This window comes from Canis aureus, chromosome 22 (assembly GCF_053574225.1).
Source record: "Canis aureus isolate CA01 chromosome 22, VMU_Caureus_v.1.0, whole genome shotgun sequence".
NCBI lineage: Eukaryota > Metazoa > Chordata > Mammalia > Carnivora > Canidae > Canis > Canis aureus.
The window spans coordinates 1,989,334-2,000,648 of record NC_135632.1 but is presented as its reverse complement, the minus strand read 5'-3'; the positions used below and the strand labels follow the sequence as shown (position 1 = coordinate 2,000,648).

At 61.9% G+C, this 11,315-nt stretch overlaps 1 long non-coding RNA gene across 1 annotated transcript; it reads right to left on the bottom strand.

Moving 5' to 3' along the window:
- Positions 1 to 1,620: 1,620 nt before the first annotated feature.
- LOC144293640 (uncharacterized) lies at positions 1,621 to 10,319 on the bottom strand. The gene is made up of 5 exons (XR_013360820.1): positions 7,357 to 10,319; positions 5,914 to 7,053; positions 5,346 to 5,522; positions 4,035 to 4,853; positions 1,621 to 3,928 (listed from the first exon to the last, which is right to left on the bottom strand). It is a non-coding gene; the product is annotated as an uncharacterized LOC144293640 (long non-coding RNA).
- Positions 10,320 to 11,315: the final 996 nt, after the last annotated feature.

Below are 11,315 nucleotides of genomic sequence, written 5' to 3'. Positions count from 1 at the left end.
AGAGTCCAGGACACGGGTGCAGAGCAGCCGGCCCACCCTGTTGGAGCGCCCCGGCCCCCACGGGGGCGCAGGGACAGGGCTCTCCGCACCCCCCGGCCTCCGGTGGGAAGGGCGTCCCGGGAAGGGGAGGTGCCTTGGTGTGGCTGGCCTGGGGGGCGCGGGGCGCAGCCGGAAACCCCACGCAGCTGGGCCGGCAGGTCGGCTTCTGTGTCCCCGAGGAAAACTGAAATCTAGGATTTGGTTCAGTGGGTTGTTGTTTTGCTGTGTTGTGTTTTGTTAGTGGGAAATCCTCTAGTGGCGCATGTTGGCCGTCGATTAAGACACAGAACAAAACTTGTTTACCCTGCAGGTGCCCTAACACATTTGTGGGCCGGTCTGTAGTTCATGGTTAGGCTTTCTCCTCCATACAAGAAGTCAAATGTAGAATAAAATGGGACCATGAAATATACTTTTTATTAGAATGCGTTAAAATTTCCAGAAATCAAAGTTTTATTTTTTTTAAAGATTTTATTTATTCATGAGAGACAGAGACAGAGACAGAGAGAGAGAGGCTGAGACGCAGGCAGGAGAAGCAGGCTCCCTGCAGGGACCCGATGTGGGACTCGATCCCCCGACCCCGGGGTCATGGCCTGGGCTGAAGGCAGACGCTCCACCGCTGAGCCCCCCGGTGCCCCCAGAACAAAGTTTAAAGCTACAAATGCTCAGGTATTTCTGTGACTTCCATTCCCTTTCCATCTCCTGTCACCCTCTGTCCCTATGACCGTTTCGCAGGCACAGAACAGGTGTAGGGCTGCGGGCCGGGGCGTGGGGACCCCCGACAGTGGGTGCTCCCGGGGACCCCGGGCAGGGGGTTCAGAGCCCGAGAGCCCACGGTGGCAGCTGGAGGGTGGCTTCCAGCCCGGCCTGGCTCGTCGCTCGGCACCGGTACTGCCCGGGCTGCTCGGCGTTGGCACCAGCCTGCAATGGTTTCTGCGTCGGCTACTGGTCACCGAACGGGGATGAGGCCACTAACGCCCCCAGTTAGCCTCAGCTTGTGTCAGCGTCCCGGGGGTGCCGAGAGCCAGCGCAGGGCAAGCCCCGTTGTGTGCAGCCCTGGCACCGCCCCGAGTGGCCTGCAGCTCCCTCCCGCGGCCCCCAGGGTCCTCAGCCCCACGGACACTGGGCCCCTCGGGGTGCGCGCCCATTTCCCTCCAGGGCCCGTCCTGCCGGGACCGCGTCTCAGCCGCTCTGCCCGGGCAGCACTGCCAGCTCACTGGGCTCCCTGCCTGCTAAGCCTTAGCTCGAGGGCAGGTGACTTCCTGCAGGACAGGCCCCCACGGCTGGGACAACCTCGACCTGCCCCCCTCCCCCCCGCTTGGATTGGTCCTTCCTCCCCCTCTCCTCCTCCCCCTCCTCCTCCCCTCCCCCTCTCCTCCTCCCCCTCCTCCTCCCCCTCTCCTCCCCCCTCCTCCCTCTTCCTAATCCCTCCTCCCTCCTCCTCCCTCCTCCTCCCTCCTCCTCCCTCTCCTCCTCCTCCTCCCTCTCCTCCTCCTCCCTCTCCTCCTCCTCCCTCTCCTCCTCCTCCCTCTCCTCCTCCTCCTCCCCCTCTCCTCCTCCTCCCTCCTCCTCCCTCCTCCTCCCTCCCCTCCTCCTTCTTGTTAGATATATGTATGTATCTGAGAGAGAGAGAACCATGCACGGGGTTGGGGAGGGGCAGGAGGGGCAGAGGGAGAGGGAGAGAGGGAATCTCAAGCCGACTCCACGCGGAGCGCTGAGCCCAATGCGGGGCTGGACCTCATGTCTCCCGACCCTGAGATCACAACCTGAGCCAAACCAAGTCAGATGCTTGAGCGACTGAGCCACCCAGGCGCCCCCTTAATTGGTTTCTTCTTAAAAGGCCTAAGCCCTTTTATCCTGTAATAAATGTGGCAGAAAGCTTCTGAGCAGAATATCGTCTTTTTTTTGAGGTAGTAATTACCTCGTGCTGACAATTAACCATTAATAGTACGTGGAGAGAACAGAGGGAGGCGGGGCCTCTCTTGCATTAAGCAGGTTTCCCGGGTAGTGCGGGAACCTTCCCGCATCAGGTACTTGTCACTGGGCGGTGGGGACGCATCGCAGGCCCAGAGGCCCAGCCACTTCCTCACCTTCAGGACTGACGGTGGGAGGCAAGGCGCCGAGAAATTCTGTTGCTGGGGCAGGACCCTCAGGAGGGGACATCAGGGGAAGCCACAGTGCACATGAAGCAAAGGACAGAAGTGTCATTTTGAGAGGTACAGCAAGCACAGGTCCCCGAGCTCGAGCTCGGGAGGCAGCGGGGCCTGCAGGCTGAGGAGCGTGCAGGGGACGGGGCCTGGGCATGCCCTGGGGAGCTGGGCCTGCCGGGAGCCCCAGACCGGGGGCGGGGGGGGGGTCGGGGGGGTGCTGGTCCTCTGCTGTCAGGAACCTCTGTAGAGGCTCCCGGCTGGAGGGACTGGTCCTTGGGCCCTCCACAAATCCTCGTGCTGCGTTTCCCTGTGTCCTTCCCGTTTCCTGGCCGCGCCACCATCCCTCCTCCTCGCTGGGCTCACCCCCCACGGGGAGCCGGTGGGGGCTAACGGCACAACCACCCACAGCGGGGGAGGGTGCTGGTGGGTGTAACTCGCGGGCTGGCAGGGTGGCCGCTTTCCCCGTGCCCCCCCTCACTCAGAAAACCCCCCCGGGCGAAAAGTCATATGCTTAGAAGAGGCACTAATATTTCAACAGCCTGCACCCTTCCCGGGGTCACATGGTCACCAGGGCTGCTAGCAAGTAGTCGGGGGGTGCGGGGGCGAGCTCTGTCCCCCGACAGTGAACTCGCAGAAAGGTCAGCGGCTGGACACAGAAAGAGGAGAAGGGTCCTGGATGCACACAGACGGTTTAATCAGCCGTGAAGAAATCCAAGAGTTGACTGAAAGTGCTTTGTCAGGAAGAGAAGGGAGGCCCTGCCGGGGACACAGGCGAGGAAGGCCCGGGCGCGGTGGCCGCGGAGAGGGCCGGGGACGCTGGAGCGGAGCCGGGGCGGCCCTCCCCGCAGGACCCCGCTGGCGAACTGACCGTCCCTGGGAACAAGGCCGAAGTTGAGCTCGGCCGGTAGCCGTGGCCTCCGAGCCCAGCACGACTGCCCGGAGCCCGTTACTCCCTCCAGCTTCTGTCCATCAGTTCTGATTCCAGACTCGTCGGGGCGTCGGAACGACTGGTTTGCTCGGATCGCATCAACGGCTCTCGCTTGCGTTTAAGAAATCGAGGTCAAGCCTTGTTGATCCGCGAAAGGGAATTCAGATGAATGAGGGCTGCTCGGCGGCTCCGGCCCGGCGATTACGCGCTTTGTCGGCCTGAATACCCAATCAGACGGGCGCCGTCTCCGCGCTTTTTGTCATATTTATGGAATACCTTTAAACAATGGAATCTGGAAACTCCGGCAACATCTGTGTCCAAATATATCCAAGCCTGTTTATGTTTTTAATTGGAGACCAAACAATTTTAGATGAACTAATCTATGGTATCGTTGAAGATGCATATTTTTAGGTGATTCTGGAGAGCGTCTTGCAGACCATTAAAGTAACGCCATCAGGCTTTATCTTTAAAAGATAGTGCTCAGCTGTGATTACTACTGGAATGAAATCAGGGGCCGCATTCAAAAAAGGCTGCGGCATAAAAGAGGTTTGCATAGGAATCCTGATTCCATTAGAAAAACCAAACCGTTCCTTTTCAGCCCGGTCTCACTGGCTCACGCCATACGGCTGCTCTGTTCTCATTGCAATTAAAGATGCAAACCATTAAAGAGTCTTTAACTTCGTTAAAGCAAAGCCTTCTATTAAGGTCCTCAAGCACCGAGGGGCTGCGGGTCGGACATTCTCTGCAGGCAGGAGGATGCGACCTTCCAACCCTCCGGCTTCGTATGAAGCGACTCTCCTTTCCACACAAAGACCTTCATTTCCAAAATAAAAAATAAAAAAATAAAAATAAAAAAAATAAAAAAAAGACCTTCATTTCCGTAGTCTGGCCTAGGAAAACGTTTATTCCTTTATACTCACTTTAGTTACTTTAGGCTCCGGTGTCTGGGCCCCGTAACTTTGATTAGAGGATGACCGGCGTAGAAGGAAAGCTGTGCTGCTTTTCTCTAATCCTTGGGGATTAGAAAACATTTACCCCAATCAAGGGTCCCCATCACCTGGAGCTTCTGAGGCGGAAGTGACTTTTCAAGGCATGTGGGAATCATCCAGAAAATGAGTTTCCCTCGAACTGCTGGGTTGGTACACAGAGGAGCGCTGGGCGGGAGATGGGGGCAGCGGCGACTGGGCCTGAGGACTGGAGCCTCGGTGACCCGGGGACCCCCAGGGCGCCCCTCCCCTCCTTCTCATTTTATAAAGTGGTGGAGTTCAGGTACATCTTGACTGTTCCCGACAATGAACGGGCACGTGAGGCACGAATAGAAAACCCACAAACGGTGAGTGAAATAAGAAAACCAGGGATCTCGCGCTCTCTCTCTCATTACATCCACTGTGGTTACGTGGCCGCGTGGTCTGCGATGTCACAGGCCGAAGAGGGCAGGAAGAGGGGCCTGGTCTTGTCGGCTTGGTGTTGGGTGGGAGCCTGGGTGCTCGGGGCCGCGGGCCAGCACCTCACTCTTCTCCTGCCTCTGCCTGCCCCCTAGTGGGAAAGCCTGGGAGGCGGCCCGGAGTGGGGCTCCCGGGAGCAGCACCCCCAGCCCTGCTCCCCAGCACGTCTCCGGGTCTCCCGGAGGACCCGAGCTCTGCCCCGACGCCCCGCAGCCTCCCGGGGATGCCCCCCTGCACGTCCGTGGTCTGCGAGGCACCTTCCCGTGTGCGGGCTCCACAGGGCACACGCCGTCCCTAGAAGGGACAGAAGTTCTCTTAAGCGTGTTCCCACCCCGGGAGCCTCCCGTGCCACCTGGACGTCCAGACTCGCGCTCGTCTGTTCGTCGGAGACCCCTGGGTGGATGGCCAGCCCTGGACACAGGGAAGGAGCTCGCAGCCGGGGCAGGGCCTGCTCATCCCCCGATGGCCAGGTGGGCGCCCGCGGAGGGCATCAGCGCCGGGCCCAGGGAGCAAAGGCCTTGGGGGGGGGGGGCACCCGAATTTGCCGCGGGTTCTCGCCCCGGCCGAGCCGCTCTAGCAACTGCTCTGTTCAGGGGACTCGGGAACAAGCACGAGGCCGCAAGGGCATCCGGCTACCTCCCACCCGTGGAGCGCCCGGCGGTGCCCCGGCCCAGGTCATAGGGATCCGGCCGTCCCCGCAGATGCACACTTGGCCAGGGGCTCCCCGGGGTGACGCACCATGTCCCTCCCAGAGCCCCTGCCCACGCCCTGCCCCACCTTGCTCACCTCAGGCCTCCCGAGGCTCCGTGCTCCAGCCGCTGACTCACAGACACCGAGGACCCAGGGAAGAAAGAAGGCAATTAGCTCCGATGACTCAGGAGCCCTCCCGGACTCCGTGATCTCCGTGCAGACTTTCGGTTTAAAAGCCCGAGGGTGATAATACTGTCATCCGTGTAGGCAAAGCTGGAAGGAAGCAGATTCATGTTCTTCCAAACTCCTGCCTCTTGGCAAAAATTAGTGCGGAGAAGACGGATTCCCAGCCCCCCGACAGCCACGGCCAAGGCCGCTCACCCAGCTGCGCAGGTGCCTGGAAGGAGCCCCAGAGGGCGACAAGCTCCGGGTGAGGGCACCGCCTTGCCCCTCTCCCCCCAGCCCCCGTCCCTGTCTCCGTCTCTCCGAGGCAGTAAATGTGGGAAGAACGGCTGCCCCGAGGGCTGTCAGGCTGCCTGAGCCCTGGAAGGAACAGGGGCTGGGACATGAAGCCACCGGGCGGCCCCAGACGTGAGACTAGAGATGACCCCCCAGGAAGGGTGGGGGCCCCGGGGGACACGAGGGGACAATGGATCATGCTCACTGCAGGCCGACTGACACGCCGTCCACACTGGGAGGAAGGCGAAGCTCCCTCCGCAGGCCCGAAGCAGCAGCCAGGATGACGTGGGCCCCGCGCCCCTGCACCCCCGCGGGGAAGGGTGAAGCTCTGAGGCAGCGGCCGGCCGGGCTGCCGGGGGTCAGGGTGCTGGGCGGTGCTGGGCTAGGGTGCACACGCGGGAGCTCCAGAGCGCGTGCCCAAGGGAGCACCCCTGCCCAGGGGGAAGGGGCGCTGGGGCAGGAGAGCCCCGGGAGCGGGACGGGGGCAGAGGTGGGCCTGGGGCAGGGCAGGGACAGCAACTGGGAATGCTGTGCACTCGGCAGATTTCCTAAGAAACTCCGACATCCTGTTGTGGGACCTTCAGGTCGTCTTCCTGCGCCCCTTTGGGTTCCATTCAGTCCTCATGCCTGCCCCTCCCCACGGGCCCTCCAGGGCACTGGCGCCCGCTCCCCCTCTGCCCCGGCCCGCGGGGAAGCAAACCGAGAGACCCGGGTCAGATCCCCGCCCGAGCGACGGTGACAGGGCGACGCGTGGAGCCCTGAAGCTCCCGTCTGTGCTTGGGTTTGGTTAGAGACGTCAGGGGGTCCTCGGAGGAGGCGAGAGCGCAACAGAATCTGCAGGAACAGCTGGGTTCCCCGGGCCAGGTGGTCCTGGGCTCGGTGGAGGGGCTGCGGCGCCTCCCCGGCCACGGAGGCTCTAGCGTGACCAGAGTTCGGCCGGCAGGTAGGCGGGAGGCGGGACGAGGCTGCGCCCGACCCACCTGGCCCGGGGCGGCCGCAGGGCTTGGGCGGATGGGCCAGACGGACTCTCCAGCCTCCCTGCGGACAGCGGGGACGGGGCGGCAAGAGCACGTCCGGAGCCCGCGTGGGAAGCCATTCCTGGGGAGTCCAAGGCCAGGGGGAGAGCCTCGGAGGAGCAGGGACGATCCGACCAAGGACGCGCAATCGCCCCAACACGGCGCTGGGTGGACAGGCTTGCAGCTGCTCCGCACCCAGGTGCTCGCGAGCTTCAGGGCCTGGACGGCGACCTGACACCCACAGTCAGCACGCTCTCAGGTTGGCCCCAGGGATGCCTTCATGGTTCCTCTCTAGTTTTCCCTCAAAATGCAGGGAAGGAAGGTGATGCCTGTAACATATCAATTCAAAGGTCACAAGCCAGGGGGTCCCTGGGTGGCCCAGCCTGAGCCTTCTGCCTTCGGCTCAGGGCGTGACCCCGGGGTCCCGGGATCGCGTCCCACATCGTGCTCCCTACAGGGAGCCTGCGTCTCCCTCTGCCTGGGTCTCTGCTTCTCTCTCTGGGTCTCTCATGAGTAAACAAATAAAATTTTATAAAAAACACAAAAAAAACCCAAAACAAAACAAAGGACAAGCTGAAATGATGATAACTCAGGTTACAGGACTGTCAACTTCCGAGCTCCCATGACCTGACCTGAGGGCTGAAGCGCTGGGAGGCACCGTGGCCTTAGACGTGCCGACGGGGCCGATTAGTCCAGGAGTCTTGGGCTACACGCGGCGCAGCCCGGGGATCTGATTCCTGCCCGAGCTGGGAGCGCGACTGGCCGCTGACGGCCTCCTGCTAGGCTCCTTGGCTCCACAAAACAGCCACGGACCGTGCCTGGGCCTGGCGTCCATCCCCGTGCTGTGCGGGCAGCAGGGGCTGCAAGACGAAGAGAAGCGCCCGCCGTCCAGGCTGTGCGGCCACAGGCAGAGGCCCAGGGCCGGGGGGCCCCAGGGCAAGGGGTGGGAGCTGCGCCGGCTGAACCCTGAACCGGAGGCCTTCCAGAGGGCGTCCACGCCAGATGTCAGGGCGTAAGCAGGACAGACACGGGTTGTTTTGGGCAGAAAAAAATTGCTTGTACAAAGGCACAAAAACACCTAAGAATGAGGTTTGACTAAAAAGCGATGGCCCAGGAGTGACGCTGGGGGTGTGGCAAGAGGTGAGAGGGGAGCCCGCTCCTTTGGGTCACACGGGCTCCTAGCCACCCAATCTGGACATCTGGACGTGAGCGCTAGCGTTCGCATTTCTATTGCCGCATAACAAATAACCCCAAACTGAGGTGTTTAGGACAACAAACACGTCTGGCCTCACTCTTTCTGTGGGTCAGGGATCCAGGCACAGCTTAGTGATCCTCTGACTCAGGGTCTCCCCGGTGGCAATCAAAGTGACAACCCGGGCCGTGTTGGGTTGGACGCAGGGAGGCTCGCCTTTGGGGCTCAGGCCCGTAGCTGTTGGCCAAGCTCAGGTCCTTGCAGGCTTCTCGTGGAAGGCATCCTCGGCTCCTTGCCACACGGGCCTCTCCGCAGGCAGCTCGCCACGTGTCGGGTGGCGGAGAGAGAGACGGAAGGAGACAGAGGGGTCGACAGAAAGCTGTAGTCTTCTTGTAACCTAATCTCAGAGGTGACTTCCCATCACTTTTTAAAAATTCTATTTGTTTAAGGAGTCCCCAGATGGAGCCCGCAGGCCCACAGGTGGGAATACCTGCCTGCAGGTGAGGACGAGCGGGGCGTTTCAGAGGCCGCCTACCGCGTACAGGAGAGCTATGGAAGGCACGAACCCAGCGTCCTCCCATTCTGCACAAATTAGAGAGACAGACGTGTGATTTCACCGCATATTAGTTTGTTTCTGTCGACGGGCACATCTGGTCCCCTGGAAAACGACGTGCTTCACTCCACACCCCTCCCCGAGGATTTTATACAACCCACTCGGCACTCTCGCGGTTATTATTAGAGGGATCCAGCCACAGGCTGCAGAGAAAGGAAGTGATCAGGACCCCACACTGGGGAAAAGGTCACACGCCAACTGAAAATGAGAAATGAATCTGAGCGGAGCTAAGAACCGCGGCTGACAGCTCAGCGCGCGATGCCCACTTGCCCGGCTTGGCAGCGGACCTGGGTTTTCCCACACGCAACCGAAAATAACTAACGTTCATCCTGCGGGAGCGCCACTAAAATAGGTACCTACAGGGAGCTGCACCCGCCGCTCATTGAGGCTGCAGGCCGTCTGCAATGACCGAGCTGGAAGGAGACACGAGTTAGGTTGCCACTTGCGGCACCCCTGCCCCCGTCCCAGGTCACAGAGCTGAAAGTGGTTGTGGAACTCTGACAGTTCAGATGTTGTGTCTCTTCTTGCAAATAAACGTGACACCCGTTAGAATCTCCACGATGGCAGGTGACTGGCCCTGACCCCTGGTGGGACCTAATCTCTTGGGAAGCCTGGTTTCCTGCTTCTCAGACCTGGGTTTAATTGCCACGGACAGAGGGACGGGCTGGTAAAAGTGCCCAGAGAGGAGAGCAACCTGCCCACCTGTGACGTGTTCCACGTAGGGGTGGCAGAAAGAGGACTAGCCCGGAATCATCCCGAGAGGCACGTGGATGGCTCATCTGAAAGCTCTCAGGGTCTGCATCCAGGTAGATACAGAAGTTGTCCTGTGCGTTTATTTTTTTTATTCTTTTGACAGAGAGAGGGAGCGCGCACACAAGCAGGTGGAGCAGCAGGTAGAGGGGGAAGCAGGCTCCCTGCAGAGCAAGGAGCCCAGTGCGGGGATCCCAGGACCCCTGGGGTCACCACCTGAGCTCAAGGCAGACGCTTGACCGACTGTCACCCGGGCACCCCTCTCCTGTTTTTAAAAACCAAACATACAAGAAAACGCGAACAATAACGTGAACGTTAGGGTCTCCCCTCAAACGTGGCTAAGAAGCAACTGATGCACGGATAATGTGGGTGTGTGGAGATCTTCTGTTATGCAAGCCCCCCCCCCCAATTGTAGTGTGTCCTTAATAAAACAGCATCTTCCTTGACCTGCCGTTGGAGTAAGTGCATGAGTGTGGAAGGGCCCCGCTGTCCTGGGACCCAGGAGGCTGCGGCAGCTTTCAGGGCAGGTTGCGTCTCCACTACTCTGAATCCCAACTTCCCTTTGCAGAAAGTAAAGAGTATTCCTTCCCGTCCCTGGAGACCTTAGTCATGGATGAAGCTCATTTACAAGCACCCCTCGCCCGCTTCAGCCGCGCACATCCCCACCCTTTATCCCCATGATGACCTTGAAGTGACCAAGAGTTCCCAGGTAACCTCTCTGCCTCCGTGAAAGGTCTGCTTTTGCTTGTTTCCCAGGTCTCCGTAAATCTCAAAAAGAAAACTAAAGGGTCGCCTAAGCAAAGCCCCGAGACAGTGCGTCTCCACGACCTCCCTGTCATTTTAGGGGTCATTTCATGCCTGGTTTAACTTTCTGCAATCATTTTTAGTATCTCCTTTTGCAGACTTCTTGGGGCCTGGGAGGGAAATGGAGTGAAGCTGAAGGAAACCAAAGGTGAGTCCCGCGGGGTGGGCGGATGGATGCCAGCAGGGAGGCTCCCGGGCTGCGGCCCACGCCCCCTCCCACCCCAGCCCCCTGGAGGCCAGCGCTCCTCACCGCGCACCCCGCACCCCGCACCCCGCAGGGGCACGACGTGCAGCCGAGCGAGGTCAGGGAAGTCGGGCGGGCTCCCCGCGCTCCCCCAGCACCTCCACCCCTGCAGGCGGCGCCCGGGGCGCCCACCCCCCACATCCGCTCCCGAGCTCCTCTGCACAGCAGGGCGCTCCCGGGGCCCCCCGCGCTGCACGACCGCGCCGGGAACCGCTTTCCCGGAGGCCTAGGGCGAGCCCCGGCCTTTGCTAACGAGGGCGTGGCTCCCCGGGGGCTCGTTCCCGGCAGGCGCACCGGGTCCCTGCGGGGACGAGGACGCGGACTTCCCGCCGCGGGGCAGGCGCTCGCTGCAGCTCCCTGCACCGCCCCTCCCGCCCCGCGGCCGCGCATGCGTGGAGGGGCCGCGCCGGCTCCGGGCTCCCGGGCTCCAGCCGCCGGGGCCGCGCATGCGTGGGGAGGGCCGCGCCGGCTCCTAGGCTCTCGGGCTCCCGTCGCGGGGACCGCGCATGCGTGGGGAGGGCCGCGCCGGCTCTCGGCTCCCGGGCTGCCAGGCTCCTGGGCTCCGGCCGTCGGGGCCGCGCATGCGTGAAGAGGGCCATGCTGGCTCCTGGCTCCCAGGCTCCGGCCGCGGGGGCCGCGCATGCGTGAGGAAGGCCCGTCGGCTCCGGGCTCTCGAGCTCCGGCCGTCGGGGCTGCGCATGCGTGGAGAGGGCCTCGCGGGCTCCCGGGCTCTCGGACTCTGGTGGTGGGGGGCCGCGCATGCGTGGAGAGGGCCCGCCGGCTCCGGGCTCGGCTCCGGGCTCCCGCCGTCGGGGCTGCGCATGCGTCGGTGGTGGGGCCGGGGCTGCCCCGCGGAGCCCCGAGCGCCCGGGGTCAGGCTCTCCCCCGTTGCCAGGCTGCTCGGCGGGGAAGCCGCACCGTCGGAAGCGAGCCAGAGGGTGCTGAAGGCACAGGCTCCCTCCAGGGCATCTGCGAGGAGGCGGATGCA